The 16370-nt window shown below is 45.0% G+C and overlaps 1 non-coding gene across 1 annotated transcript; it reads right to left on the bottom strand.

Annotated features, from left to right (window-relative positions):
• Window positions 1–1472: 1472 nt before the first annotated feature.
• LOC123574236 (U6 spliceosomal RNA) lies at window positions 1473–1575 on the bottom strand. Its single transcript, XR_006699125.2, has one exon. It is a non-coding gene; the product is annotated as a U6 spliceosomal RNA (small nuclear RNA).
• Between the last annotated feature and the right edge of the window lie 14795 nt (window positions 1576–16370).

Genomic DNA, 16370 nt, shown 5'->3' on the forward strand with positions numbered 1-16370 from the left:
AATGCCCCAAATCCACCATGCATGCTCAGTCCTCTCGCTGAGGCACCACGCTACACCCTTTTGCAGCGTTCTTCCTTTCTAATGAACTTTCCCTTTTCAAACCTATACTGTTCTTTACTCACCCGCGAGTCAACCACTTCCAGTGCCAGAGCTCTGGAACCTCGCCTGACAATCTGCATTTTACAGAGAAAGACACAGACACACAGAAACGTTAAATCATTAATGAAACAGAGCTGAGACGTGAAGCTAGGCAGTCTTGCTTCAGATTCACTCTGGGAAAGTGCAATGGAACAACTTTCCAAATTTGTTGGTTTTGATATTCTTGCCAAAAGATGGAGGCCTTATAAAACTGGCAAAAAAGCACACTTTTGGAACAGTGTGTACTTAGGATTTGCAACAGAGAGAAACATTTTCTATTTGATGTTAATAGAAATCAAGAGATGGAAATCCTTCCTCTGGAATCCAAGTAAAATTCTTTTTTTTTTTTTCCTTTTTTTTTTGGAGACTGAGTCTCGCTTTGTCGCCTAGGCTGGAGTCAGTGGCGCAATCTCGGCTCACTGCAACCTCCTTCTCCCAGGTTCAAGCGATTCTCCTGCCTCAGCCTCCCAGATAGCTGGGACTACAGGTGCTTGCCACCATGCCCGGCTAATTTTTGTATTTTTTAGTAGAGACAGGGTTTCGCCATGTTGGTCAGGCTGATCTCCAACTCCTGACCTCAGGTGATCCGCCCACTTCGCCCTCCCAAAGTGCTGGGATTACAGGTGTGAGCCACCAGGCCAGGCACAAGTAAAATTCTAAATAGAAATGATAACCACGTATCATTCCAATATGACTGTATAATTAAATGAATATAATGCCAGCTGGGAGCATTGTGAAATTTTTTTTTTCTACATTTCTTATTTTTGGTTTACATACTCCTTGAAACAATCTGACAACTAGGAATAATCATCTTCACTCTATTTTGTAGTGACAACTAATGATTATAATACACTGTTTGCTGGTATTAACTACGTCACTCACAGGAATCAGTAACAGCGGAGGGTCTGTATGGGAAAATGTGCAGGCCCCTGAACCTTCAGGTGCGTCCCCTGGTGATGAGATTGGTTCTGCCCACGCTCATGGCAAGTTCCTTGAGGGCTTCTGGATGTTAGGGCAGCCAGGGCAAATTTCCATTTGGAAGTACCCTTAGTTATCATATTGTCCAGGTATACTACTTTACAATTGAGGAGGAAACTCAGGCTGTGAAGGGAAGGGAGTCAATGGCAGATGCAGAGCTAAAGACCAGCCTCCTGATGGGGTGACAGCCATCCCAGTTTGCCTGGAACACAGGACTTTGTCCAGGGGAAAACAGGATGAGCTGGTCACTCTGCCTGTTGGCTCTGGTTGTTCAGTGCTCTTTTAAATGTCTCCAGGGAGTTGCATGGTCCCAGGTTTGGGAAGAACCTTTGTCTGTTTCCCATGACTTTCAAAATTTACACTTAAGAAGCTTCATAAATTTGCACATCATCCTTATGCAGGGTTATGCTAATCTCTATATAATTTCAGTTTTAGTATATGCACTGTCACAACAAGCACTCCTTACAGGATTATTAAGTGTGCCTACTGCCCATTTCCCTGCATCCTCTCTCTCTTGTTTTCTCCGGGAAAGCTGAGTTTGCAGGGGAAGGCAGGGTGATAATCACTTAGGAGTTAAGAGGGAATGTCCTCAGTTCTGGAAAACCAAGAACTCCTGCTTCCGTTTCTGAATATGATGAAAACGATATCCAGAGAGTGAAGCAGTATCCCTCACATCACATGGAAGGTCAGAGCTGGCCTCTGAGGTGGACAGCTCCTAAAAAGAGGTGATTTCAGGGATGGCCCTGACTGCCCCTCTACACCAAACCCCTCTTCTTCCTACTGACTCAAGCCAATGATTCCATCATCAGAGTTTCATTCCTGCAGCTTAAATCAAACAAAGGCTATACTTTTATTAAATGTAAATTATCTGAGAAAAGATTAAGAAGTTTTCCATCTCTCTGAATGAATGACTTTCTCAGAAACTCTGACCACTTCCCTGCCTCTGCAGTGCATTCATTCTAGTCTGGGGTTCATAGCTGAGGCTCACAGAGTGTTGGAGACCTAGCTCTTCAACACTCTGCATTTCCTCTGCATACCCCCCTTCCATGTCATCCGCAGGCTGAGGACATCTCACCATCCGCTCCCATCAGAGAGCCACATGAGTGCAGTGTCTCACAGGGTAGTGTCTAAACTCCTCTGCTTACTCAGGAAGACCTTCTATTGCCTGATTTGCTAAATGATATGCTCTGGAGGGCAGGGTGCTGGTCAGCCGGTTAATAGATGTATTCCCAGCATCTAACCTGGTGCCTGGTACCTGGTACTTAAAATATATTTTTTTTGGCCGGGCGTGGTGGCTGGTACCTGTAATCTCAGTACTCTGGGAGGCTGAGGTGGACAGATCACTTGAGGTCAGGTGTTCAAGATCAGCCTGGCCAACATGGTGAAACCCTGTCTCTACTAAAAATACAAAAATGAGTTGGGTGCGATGGCGGGTGCCTGTAATCCCAGCTACTTGGGAGGCTGAGGCAGGAGAATCACTTGAACCCAGGAGGCAGAGGTTGCAGTGAGTCAAGACCATGCCATTGCACTCCAGTCAACAAGAGCAAAACTCCATCCCAAATAATAATAATAAATAATAATGATATTGTTATCTTTTTTATTTTCATTTTTCTAATGATTAGTGACATTGAACATCTTTTCATATGTTTGTTGGTCATTTGTACATCACCTTTGGAGAGATGTCTAGTCAAGTCCTTGCCCATTTTTAAATTGTATTATTTGTTTTTTGTTGTTGTTGTTGAGCTAGAGGACTAATTCCTCTATTATATAAACTGTTCTAGATCATAGAAGAAAATTGAAAATGTACCTTTCAGTTTATGGGACTAGCAAAATCCTTTTACTAAAACCTGACAAAACTAGTTTGAAGAGGAAAAAAAGCATAGACCAATCTCACTTGTGAGTAAGAAGCATAAAACTTAAATCGGATATTAGCAAAGAGAATCTAAAAATATATTAAAGGAAAAACACACGATCCATTAGGGTTTAGCTCAAGATTCAAAGATTTTTCAATCTTAGGAAATGTATTAATTCATTACATTGCTGGCATTAATGGCAATAACCAGCTAGAAAATCAATCAGAAATAAAGGTTCTTTATATGAAAAAGACTATAAAGGTTTTCTGAAAGACATAGAAAAACAATCTGAGGCCGGGCGCGGTGGCTCAAGCCTGTAATCCCAGCACTTTGGGAGGCCGAGACGGGCGGATCACGAGGTCAGGAGATCGAGACCAACCTGGCTAACACGGTGAAACCCTGTCTCTACTAAAAAATACAAAAAATTAGCCGGGCGTGGTGGCGGGCGCCTGTAGTCCCAGTCACTTAGGAGGCTGAGGCAGGAGAATGGCGTAAACCCGGGAGGCAGAGGTTGCAGTGAGCTGAGATCCGGCCATTGCACTCCAGCTCGGGCGACAGAGCAAGACTCCGTCTCAAAAAAAAAAAAAAAAAAAAAAATCTGAATAAAGGGAAAGCCTACTGTGCTACTGGATGGAAAGATTAAATGGCATAAAAACGTCAATTTTCTCCTCAAATTTATCAATAAATTTAGAATAATTACAATTATAATCTCAATGATTTTTATTTGACAATTTGATTATAAAGTTTTTCTAAAAGATATAAATGTATTATACAAGAAAATTCTTGAAAAGAATAAGGAGGAGGCGGCCGGGCGCAGTGGCTCAAGCCTGTAATCCAGCACTTTGGGAGGCCGAGATGGGCAGATCACGAGGTCAGGAGATCAAGACCATCCTGGCTAACACGGTGAAACCCCGTCTCTACTAAAAATACAAAAAATTAGCCGGGCGTGGTGGCGGGCGCCTGTAGTCCCAGCTACTCGGAGGCTGAGGCGGGAGAATGGCGTGAACCCGGGAGGCGGAGCTTGCAGTGAGCCGAGATCGCGCCACTGCACTCCAGCCTGGGAGACACAGCGAGACTCCGTCTCAAAAAAAAAAAAAAAAGGAATAAGAAGGAGGCACTTGTTTTATTGAATATTAAAATATGCTATGACAAAAAAGCAAAAAAAATGCTATGATTACATAGTAATAACATGTGAATTATTATTGTTTTTATTTTTTTGTTTTTGAGATAGAGTCTCACTCTGTCATCCAGCCACTGGAGTGCTCAGTCTCGGCTCACAGCAACCTCTGCCACCTGGGTTCAAGCGATTCTCCTGCCTCAGTCTCCCAAGTAGCTGGGATTACAGATGCCTGCCACCACGCCTGGCTAGTTTTTGTAATTTTAGTAGAGACAGGGTTCACCATCTTGGCCAGGCTGCTCTTGAACTCCTGACCTTGTAATCCACTCACCTCAGCCTCCCAAAGTGCTGGAATTATAGGCGTGAGCCACCGCACCCGGCCTATTATTGTTATTGTTGTTTTTTTTTTGAAAGAGAGTCTCTGGGAGGCCGAGACGGGCGGATCACAAGGTCAGGAGATTGAGACCATCCTGGCTAACACGGCGAAACCCCGTCTCTACTAAAAACACAAAAAATTAGCCGGGCGAGGTGGCGGCGCCTGTGGTCCCAGCTACTCGGGAGGCTGAGGCAGGAGAATGGCGTGAACCCGGGAGGCGGAGCTTGCAGTGAGCTGAGATCTGGCCACTGCACTCCAGCCTGGGCGACAGAGCGAGACTCCGTCTCAAAAAAAAAAAAAAAAGAAAGAGAGTCTCACTCTGTTGCCCTGGTTGGAGTGCAGTGGCACGATCTCTGCTCACTGCAACCTCCACCTCCCAAGTTCAACGATTCTCATGCCTCAGCCTCCCAAGTAGCTGTGATTACAGGCATGCACACCCCCAGCATGCCTGGCTAACTTTTTGCGTTTTTAGTAGAAACGGGGTTTCACCATGTTGGCTAGGCCGGTCTCGAACTCCAGGCCTCAAGTGATCCACCCACCTCAACTTTCCGAAGTCTTGGGATTATAAGTGCTGGGTGAGCCACCGAGCCCAGCAAAAGTGTATTATTAGCAAAAGAAAAGACAAAGATATATGAAATAGAATAGCAATTCCGTGGCTAAATCTATGGATGTATGGGAATTTAGTAGGTGGCCTTTCTCATTTAAAAAAATTTTTTTTAATTCTTTTTTTTTTTTTTAATAGAGATGAGGCACAGTGGCTCACACCTATAATCCCAGCACCTTGGGAGGCCGAGACAGGCAGATCATGAGGTCAGGAGTTCGAGAACAGCCTGGCCAACATGGTGAAACCCCATCTCTACTAAAAATACAAAAACTAGTTGGTCGTGGTGGTACGTGTCTGTAATCCCAGCTACTCAGGAGGCTGAGGCAGGAGAATGGCTTGAACTCAGGAGGCGAAGGTTGCAGTAAGCTGAAACTGTGCCACTGCACTCCAGCCTGAGTGACAAAGCAAGACTCCATCTCAAAATAAAAAAGTAACAAACCTGCACGTTATGCACATGTACCCTAGAACTTAAAGTATAATAATAATAATAATAAAAGAAAAAAAAAAAGTAGACATGAGGTCTCATTATGTTGACCAGGCTGGTCTCAAACTCCTGGCCTCAAGCGATCCTCCCAGCTCCACCTCTTAAAGCGCTGGGATTACAGGTGTGAGCAACCATGCCCGGTCTGTAGGTAGCATTTCAAATCAGTGGGGAAATTATAAATTATTTAATAAATTGAGTGGCAATTGCCTGCCTATATGAGGTACAGGGGATAGATGAAAGGCAAGCCCCATATAATATACAAAAGTTAGTTACATATATAAAAGGTCTATAATTAGAAAATAAAATCACAACAAAAGAAAAAGAAAATACAGAACATTTTTATCATATTTAAATGAGGCAGTTTGTTCTATTAATTACTCAAAACCTAGAATACTTAAAGGAATAAGTTGACCAAAACAGAAAAAAAAAAATTAATTTCTTTTTTTTTTTTTTTTTTTTTTTTTTTGAGACGGAGTCTCGCTCTGTCGCCCAGGCTGGAGTGCAGTGGCCGGATCTCAGCTCACTGCAAGCTCCGCCTCCTGGGTTCACGCCATTCTCCTGCCTCAGCCTCCCAAGTAGCTGGGACCACAGGCGCCCGCCACCTCGCCCGGCTAATTTTTTGTATTTTTTAGTAGAGACGGGGTTTCACCGTGTTAGCCAGCATGGTCTCGATCTCCTGACCTTGTGATCCGCCCATCTCGGCCTCCCAAAGTGCTGGGATTACAGGCTTGAGCCACCGCGCCCGGCCAAAAATTTAATTTCTTTAGGGAAAAAGACAACATATTCAAAATTAAAAGTTGGGCTGGATACAGTGACTCATGACTGTAATACCAGCACTTTGGGAGTCTGAGGCAGGAGGATCACTTAAACTCAGGAATTTGAGATCAGCGTTGGCAACATAGTGAGACCCTGTATCTAAAAATTAGGCAGGTGTGTCCAGGTGCCGTGGCTCAAGCCTGTAATCCCAGCACTTTGGGAGGCCGAGGTGGGCAGATCACAAGGTCAGGAGATCGAGACTATCCTGGCTAACATGGTGAAACCCCATCTCTATTAAAAATACAAAAAAAAAAATTAGCCGGGCGTGGTGGCGGGCACCTGTAGTCCCAGCTACTCAGGAGGCTGAGGCAGGAGAATGGCGTGAACCCGGGGAGGCAGAGCTTGCAGTGAGCCGAGATTGCGCCACTGCACTCCAGCCTAGTCAACAGAGCAAGACTCCGTCTCAAAAAAAAATTAGCCGGGTGTAGTGGCATATGCCTATAATCCCACCAACTTGGGAGGTTAAAGTGGGAAGATTCCTTGAGCCTATGAGCTCGAGGCTACAGTGAGCTATGATCACACCACTGCACTCCAGCCAAGGTGACAGAGCATGACTCTGCCTCCAAAAAAAGAAAAAAAAAAGGCAAACAACAAAAAGGAAAACAATTTTTGCAACATATTTATATGTTAATAATTGGATTCCATAAATCTGTAAGAAAAATGAGTGCAAAATAGAAGTAGTCAAAAAAAGTGTCCAGAATCATTTCATAGAATAAGAAATCTAAACAGATAATTAACATGTAAAAAGGTGCTCCACCTCACTAATAATAAAAAATACAAGTTAAAATGAAATATTTTGGCAGGGCATGGTGGCTCACGCCTGTAATCCCAGCACTTTGGGAGGCTGAGGTGGGCAGATCACAAGGTCAGGAGATAGAGACCATCCTGACTAACATGGTGAAACTCCATCTCTACTAAAAATACAAAAAAAAATTAGCCAGGTGTGGTGGCGGGCGCCTGTAGTCCCAGCTACTCAGGAGGCTGAGGCAGGAGAATGGCATGAACCTGGGAGTCGGAGCTTACAGTGAGCCGAGATCGCGCCACTGCACTCCAGCCTGGGCAACAGAGCAAGACTGTCTCCAAAAAATAAAAAAATAAAAAAGAAAGAAAGAAAGAAAGATTTTTCACCTATTGAGTTATAGACTCAATAGGTCTATAACTCAATAGGTTATAAAAGACCTCTCTGGCAAAACTAACTAACCCTAGAAAAAAGACTTAAAGATACTGATGCTTGGGATTCCCCAGTGAATTAGCTAGGAGCTATCTTATCTCTCTGGAGTGAAGCACACTATTCAACAAGCCCCATCCAGATACAAAAAGCTTTTAGCCCCTCATTGTTAAGCATGAATGGACAGCCAAGCATCACTAGACTTTTGAGAAAAGGCTCTAAGATTATAGATAAAAAGGAATTTGGAAGAAGAAATAAAACAGGAAACAAAAGTTTTGAAAATTGTATCCTTACAGATTTAAGAGAAGATATTGCAATCATGAAACAAGAACAGAGTATGATAAAAAAGAAATATTCAGGCCAGGTAAGGTGGTTCACACCTGTAATCCCAGTACTTTGGGAGGCCAAGGTAGGCAGATCACCTGAGGTCAGGAGTTCGAGAGCAGCCTGGGCAACATGGTGAAACCCCGTCTCTACTAAAGATACAAAAACTAGCCAGGTGTGGTGGTGCAGGCCTGTAATCCCAGCTACTTGGGAGGCTGAAGCAGGAGAATCGCTTGAACCCACGAGGCAGAAGTTGCAGTGAACCAAGATTGCACCACCACATTCCAGCCTGGGCGACAGAATGAGACTCCGTCTCAAAAAAAAAAAGAAAGGAATATTCAGAGAGTAAGGGAAAAGGCTTAGGTACTGAGTATTTGATACAGAAATTTTTAGAATTTCAACATAATGGTGGGAAGATAAAATTGAGGCACTCTCCTAAACAATACAACAAAAAAATGGAAAACAGGAAATAAAAGACAAGAAAATGAGAAAATTAGTGCAGGAGATCCAATATCCCTTCCCCCTTTCACATCCAGAAATAATTGTAGAAAAAGAGAACATAGAAAATTAAGGCCAGCCATGGTGGCTCATGGCTGTAATCTCAGCACTTTGAGAGGCCAAGGCGGGTGGATCACTTGAGGTCAGGAGTTCAAGACGAGCTAGGCCAACATGGTAAAACCCCGTCTCTACTAAAAATACAAAAAATTAGCCGAGCATGGTGGCAGGGTCCTGTAATCCCAGCTACTCAAGAGGCTGAGGCACAAGAATTGCTGGAACCCGGGAGGTGGAGGTTGCAGTGAGCCAAGATCGTGCCACTGCACTCCAGCCTGGGTGACAGAGCAAGACCCCATCTCAAATAATAAAATATATTAATATGTATATAGCTTGGCACACTGGTGCATACCTGGAGTCCTAGCTATTCAGAAGGCTGAGGTGAGAAGATTGCTTGAGCCCAGGAGTTTGAAGCCAGCCTGAGCAACATAGCAAGACCCCATCTTTAAAAAGAAAAAAAACTACATATGTATATATAAACATTTATATATGCAGAGAAAAAAAAAATCCACACTAGGCCGGGCGCGGTGGCTCAAGCCTGTAATCCCAGCACTTTGGGAGGCCGAGACGGGCGGATCACGAGGTCAGGAGATCGAGACCATCCTGGCTAATACGGTGAAACCCCGTCTCTACTAAAAAAATACAAAACACTAGCCGGGTGGCCGGGCGTGGTGGCTCACGCCTGTAATCCCAGCACTTTGGGAGGCCGAGGTGGGCGGATCACAAGGTCAGGAGATCGAGACCACGGTGAAACCCTGTCTCTACTAAAAATACAAAAAATTAGCCGGGCGCGGTGGCGGGCGCCTGTAGTCCCAGCTACTCGGGAGGCTGAGGCAGGAGAATGGCGTGAACCCGGGAGGCGGAGCTTGCAGTGAGCCGAGATCGCGCCACTGCACTCCAGCCTGGGAGACAGAGCAAGACTCCGTCTCAAAAAAAAAAAAAAAAAAAACTAGCCGGGCGAGGTGGCGGGCGCCTGTGGTCCCAGCTACTCGGGAGGCTGAGGCAGGAGAATGGCGGGAACCCGGGAGGCGGAGCTTGCAGTGAGCTGAGGTCCAGCCACTGCACTCCAGCCCAGGCGACAGAGCGAGACTCCGTCTCAAAAAAAAAAAAAAAAAAAAAAAATCCACACTAAACTGTACATAATTATTACTTACAGGGAGTTGGATGTCAGAGAGTCCTATTTTTTACGTTACATATTTCCATGTTTTATTTAATTTTTTTGGTAACAAGCATGAATTACATGCTTTTTTTTTTTTCCTCAAGACAGAGTCTTGCTCTGTCACCCAGGCTGGAGTGCACTGGTATGATCTTGGCTCACTGCAACCTCTGCCTCCTCAGTTCAAGCAATTCTCCTGCCTCAGCCTTCTGAGTAGCTGGGATTACAGGTGGGCGCCACCACGCCTGGCTAATTTTTTGTATTTTTAGTAAAGACAGGGTTTCATCATGTTGGCCAGGCTGGTCTCGAACTCCTGACCTCATGTTCCTCCTGCCTCAGCCTCCCAAAGTGCTGGGATTACAGGGCTGAGCCACCGTGCCTGGCCTATGCTTTTTTTAAAAGCATATTTTTTGTGTGTGCATATTCAAATATCTGTTGCTTGGTTGATTGACAACTTTTTCAATTATATCTTACATCCATAAGCATAGTACAAGCTTTTCGAAGACAAAAAATCCCTTTACAAGGTTCACAGCTCAGTGCCAATCACTGGACTGGCTATCCATTAGGCAGGTACTGGATAATGGCTAGAATTCCAGTACTGAACCCATATTATGGCAACAAAAGAGCTTGTTGTACCGTTCACTGCCAGCAGATGGCAGGTTTTCATCAGAAGTCCCTTCTATGGCATTTCCTTATTTATCCCCATTTCGTTGCATCCTTCCAACATTTCCAACATTCCTTATTTCACTTTAAGTTATTAAAAATAACTTAAACTTCTCTCTCTCTCAGACCAGAATGAGAGCTTCTAGATGAAAATACCTCCTAATTCATCTTGGACTCATAAGTATTGAGTACTAGCCTGAACTAAGTAGGTACATATTTTTGGAATGAATAAATGCATATTTCTCTGAAAACTAGTAAAATCCTACAACCAGTTCCAAACCTTCTTCTTCAACAATTAATCAAGAAACATTAATTGAGAACTTCTGTGTCCTATCCAGAGATGGATAGGACAGAGATGGAGGTTTAAAACAAAGAGGGAATAAAAAACAAGAGGTTTTAGCCAACTGAAACCTTGTGTTGGGTGAGCCCCTCCAACTCTAACTCTTCCGAGGCTAGTGGTGAAGATGAGGCCTCTGCCATTTGGGTACCTCAGTCTGATGGGAGAAACACGTCCCTATCCTTGGGAGATCACTGTGTGGGTGGGATTGGCAGGGCACAGCCTTAAGCAGCTCCCAGATTGATGAAGGAAACATACTTGCCAACACGAAACAGATCAAGTCATGGCTTTCAGATTGATCCCCCCTAATATGCCCTTGTCCTTACAGGCCCATGCATCCAATAGACCACCAACTGATCCCATTTTCACACAGGAGGGCCTCATTTCCCTCCTGACACCTGGAACCCTGAATCTGAAAGGGAAAACAGAAGTATTCCACTTTTTTTCCCAGACCATATTGTTGGGGAACTTGGCAAGTCACTGAGGCTAAATTGAAGGGGCCAAAGGGAGGGTCAGGAGCTCAAGCAGCTGTGGCATTTGGACTGGGAGTCAAGGATCCCCAGGGGGTGAGAAGCTTCCAGGGAGGAGGGGTGGAGACCAGGGATAGAAAAATCCCTAAACTCTGCTCCCTGTCACAGCTCAGAAGAATATGCATGGAGGCTCATTCTCCCCCGTCCCAATCCTTTATCTAATTAGCAGAGAAGTGTAAAAAGTCAGAAATCCTATCTCTTTGTCTTTTGGCATTCTCCAGTCACCTCCACCCCCTCTCTACTCAGCTCTTTTGCAACTTGCTCCTACAGTCTAATCAGCCCCTGTAGGCTCAGAGCCCTGCAAGGAGCCTGGGAAAGAAATGTTGGGGATCGAAGGATTTGGGAAGTTCAGTGAAAGTGCACTTTTAGAAAGAAGCACTGGCCTAGGATGCATACCTTTGCTGTCGGGTGACCAGCTATCCTGGTTTGCTCAAGACTGTCCTGGCTTTAACATTGAAAGCCTCAAACTATAGGAGACCTCTCGGTCCTGGGCAAACCAGGATGCTGGAATCCAGGCTCTCTTGGGCCCAAAACACTGTGAAACCCTCAATAAGTTCTCTCTCTATGGGTCTCAGTTGCATCCTTGTCAAATGGAACTCTCTAGCTCAGACACTCTAAGGTTCCACGAACGGCCTCTGAATTTCCTGAAGCTGGGCACAGCTAGGGTGACGTTGGTATATCCTTTATTGATTATAGTCCTCAGTGCTTCCCTAGGACTCCTGGAATCTCATCATCCTGGAACATTAGAGGCGGGAGGGGCCTTCAGATTACCTGGTAATACCTTTCCAGAAGTGTGAATGCTTATTCATCATATCTATTCACATGTTCTACTGACATTATAGATAGATACATACCTTGTTTCCTGTTACTAGACAGTAAGCTCCATGAAGGCGGGTAGTAAGAGGAAAAATTAAAGCCCTGCACATAACTGAAACAATTATTGGGTGTTCAATTCCACAATTTCCACTTTTTCTCCCCGTGGCCTAGAGGGAGGACACTGGGCTTCAGTGCCAGTGGTGTGCTGAAGGCAGCTTATACCCACTCTTGAGAGCAGTTGTTGCATTTTTAAGAATTTTGCAAACTGGTTGTTAAATACAGCCAATATTTAAAATTAAATTATATAAACATAATTATATTAAAAACAAAGGTAACAAATACTCAAAATTCATCACTTCCTAATTAGTTTGCTAAATTTCACTATCATTTATGCTGAAGGTTATTTATACCCATTATACCTATATGACAGAAATATTATATAATGATATACTACATCTCTTCCCAAGTCCACGTTGGCAGTTTGCAGTTCACCATGCTCTAGTATTTATACCATGAAAATGAACAAACATTACCAATCAGGCTCCTGCCACACCCAATCCAGTTGCTAACCATTTACCAGCACACCAGGGCTTCAGATTCAATCTATCTTGTCAAGGCTCATCTGTTCCCACCATCGTCTTCTGCTCTAGTCTTCAGCTCTAGATTTCCATTCCTGCAAGAGAGAAACCAAGAGTTGGATCATTACTTAAAAGCTAATGAGACAACAGAGCTGGGATTAAGGAAATTGATGCACAGGTTGACTGGAAATGATTTGTAGACTTGATGCGGAATGCCTGTCGCTATTCTCTCCAGGAAAGCTCTGTCTGCAGTGAAAAATTCAGTCAGTCCAGCACAGGGGTCTTATGTAGACACACCCCAAAGGACTCTGAAGAAGGCACTGGTTATCCTCCAGGTATTCATCTTAAAGGTTCATCTAATCATTATAAGATAATTCTGGCCAGGCACAGTGGCTCATATCTGTAATCCCAGCACTTTGGGAGGCTGAGGTGGGCAAATTCCTTGAGGCCAGGAGTTTGAGACCATCCTGGCCAACATGGTGAAACCCCATCTCTACTAAAAATACAAAAATTAGCCAAGCGTGGAGGCGAGCACCTGTAATCCCAGCTACTTGGATGGCTGAGGCATGAGAATGGCTTTGAATCCAGGAGGCGGAGGTTGTGGTGAGCTGAGATCGCACCACTGCATTCTAGCCTGGGTGACAGAGACTCCTTCTCAAAACAAACAAACAAACAAACAAAGATAATTCCAATGCTCTCAACCGAAGAAGATAAGATTTCTGTCCTACAATCACCTCTGGGATTAATAAACTCTGTAAATCTTTTTTTTTTTTTTTTTTTGGCTAATTTTTGTATTTTTATTAGAGATGGGGTTCCACCATGTTGGCCAGGCTGGTCTCAAACTCCTAAACTCAGGTGATTTGCCTGCCTTGGCCTCCCAAAGTGCTGGGATTACAGGAGTGAGCCCTGGCCTTTTTTTTTTAGAGACGGGGTCTCATTCTGCCACCTAGGCTAGAGTACAGTGGCACAATCATGGCTCACTGTAGCCTCAAAGTCCTGGGCTCAGGCGATCCTCCCCGCTCAGCCTTCCAAAGGGCTGGGATTATAGACGTGAGCTACCATGCCCAGCCCAGCTGGGAAAGTCTCTAGTGGTCATTCAACCTTCAACATTTTCCCCACTCCCTCATTTTAGAGATGAAGAATCTGAGTCCAAACAGTGGTAAACAGCTTGCCCAAGGTCACACAGCAAATTAGTGGCCAAAGCCCAGGATTCCTGGTACCTGGAGCAGAGGCCTCTCTATAAATTCTCACTTCCATTCAGAAAAACTATATGATCTTTATAGAATCTGAGCAGCAGAAAGCACAGTTTGCACACAAAAAACTGTCTTCCCCTCTGCTGCCTAGAAAATAAAAGAGTATTTTTTGTAGAGTACCAATTAAATGCCAGGTGCAGTGGGGAACACAGAAGCATAAGACCCAGTCACTCACACACAGGAAGCGAATGTGGAGTCACTCCTAAAACTCTTTCGAGGTGGCAGGGGACTTCCTGGGAGCTATCACTAACCCTGTTCTGACCCCACGGTGAGTGCCATAGAAATCAACCCTGCTGTCTTAACAAGTGAAAGTTAAATGACATTCTTGATTGGGAAAAGTAGGAGACAGAGAAAAGGCCGCTGAGGCTAACTCAGTGGGCTTTTCTCACGTAACTCAAGTCTGGGATACCTATTTTCCCCAAGCAGAGAAGCCCACAAGCAATCAAAGGAAGACAGCTTGCTGGGGGCTAGGAGGCAGAGCTTCAGTCCATTAGGACTTTCTGTCCTCATCCTTCCAGAGAAATGAAACAAAAAACTACATACAAAATAGGAGCCCAAATTTCCTCTTAGGTTTAGCATATCTAAAATTGCTCCAAATTGCTATAAAAATTTCTTTTTTTTTTTTTTTTTTTTTTTGAGACGGAGTCTCGCTCTGTCACCCAGGCTGCAGTGCAGTGGCCGGATCTCAGCTCACTGCAAGCTCCGCCTCCCGGGTTCACGCCATTCTCCTGCCTCAGCCTCCCGAGTAGCTGGGACTACAGGCGCCCGCCACCTCGCCGGCTAGTTTTTTGTATTTTTTAGTAGAGACGGGGTTTCACCGTGTTAGCCAGGATGGTCTCGATCTCCTGACGTCGTGATCCACCCGTCTCGGCCTCCCAAAGTGCTGGGATTACAGGCTTGAGCCACCGCGCCCGGCTGCTATAAAAATTTCTAAACATATATTTTTTGTAATTATCTTATGTCAGAAGGACAACAGTCAGTTTGCAGACTGATGCCAAGACTGGCCCATACTTGGAGTATGCCCTAAAGACACCTGGGGACTCTTTGGCCCCTGGAATTCCTTTGGTGGGGGGATCTCTGAGCTCCACTTCCCACCCAAACCAGGTCCAGGGTTCTGGGAAGTGATCTGGATGCTGTAATGGTCAGAGGATAGAGTCAGAACTGTGACTTTCCATCTATGCTTTCCTCTGAACTTCTCTAGACCTTCTTCTCCAGCCTTAGGAAAGAGCTTCAGCAACCAACAAGGACTTCCCCCGCCTTTATTCTAGTCCCCAACCATACCTAATGGTGCCCACTAGGGGTTACAGGTTCTTTCATTCGATCATCCAGATGCCTTTTCTTTTTTTTTTCTTTCTTTTTTTTTGAGACGGAGTCTTGCTCTGTCGCCCAGGCTGGAGTGCAATGGCCGGATCTCAGCTCACTGCAAGCTCCGCCTCCCGGGTTCACGCCATTCTCCTGCCTCAGCCTCCCGAGTAGCTGGGACTACAGGCGCCCGTCACCTCGCCCGGCTAGTTTTTTGTATTTTTTAGTAGAGATGGGGTTTCACCATGTTAGCCAGGATGGTCTCGATCTCCTGACCTTGTGATCCACCCGTCTCGGCCTCCCAAAGTGCTGGCTTGAGCCACCGCGCCCGGCCCCCAGATGCCTTCTTAAGCACTAAGAACCCAAAGTGAACCTAAAAGACATTCCTGGCTGGGTGCGGTGGCTCACGCCTGTAATTCCAGCGCTTTAGGAGGCCAAAGGTGTGCGGGTCACCTGAGGTCAGGAGTTTGAGACCAGCCTGGCCAACATAGTGAAACCCCGTCTCCACTAAAAATACAAAATTAGCTGGGCATGGTGGCACACACCTGTAATCCCAGCTACTCTGGAGGCTGAGGCAGGATAATTGCTCGATCCCGGGAGGTAGAGGTTGCAGTGAGCCGAGATCACAACACTGCACTCCAGCCTGGTGACAGAGTGAGACTCCATCTCAAAATAAATAAATAAATAAATAAATAAATAAATAAATAAATAAAATAAAAGACAGATTCCTGCCTAAGGAGCTTAAGTCCTAGTAACAAAATGGTATCAGAAAGGCATCAGGGCCATGCACAGTGGCTCATGCCTATAATCCCAGCATTTTGGGAGACCAAGGCAGGCAGATCACTTGAGCCCAGGAGTTCAAGACCAGGCTGGCCAACATGGTGAAACCCTTTCTCTACTAAAAATACAAAAATTAGCCGGGCGTGGTGGCTGGCACCTGTAGTCTCAGATACTTGGGAGGCTGAGGTAGGAGAATCGCTTGAACCCAGGAGACGGAGGTTGCAGTGAGCTGAGATTGCACCACTGCACTCCAGCCTGGGCGGCAGAGCGAGAGACTCTGTCTCAAAAAAAGAAAGAAAAAAGGAAGGCATCAGTCTTCCCAAATATAGCCCTGGGTGACCCTATGGTTGGTTCTCAGATATATAAAAAATCAACTAACTGCAGTTGTAACCTTCAGATATAAAAGGACAGATTTGCTAGGAATGAAGGAAATTTCCCAGCACTTACTTTGCTAGAATGTGGTAGAAGGGACTGTTGCAGAGATGGACTCTGAAGTGTTCCTGCTGCATAGTCCCACAGCTCCATCACCTCACAGACCTGAAGGA

Source organism: Macaca fascicularis, chromosome 6 (genome assembly GCF_037993035.2).
Source record: "Macaca fascicularis isolate 582-1 chromosome 6, T2T-MFA8v1.1".
Lineage (NCBI taxonomy): Eukaryota > Metazoa > Chordata > Mammalia > Primates > Cercopithecidae > Macaca > Macaca fascicularis.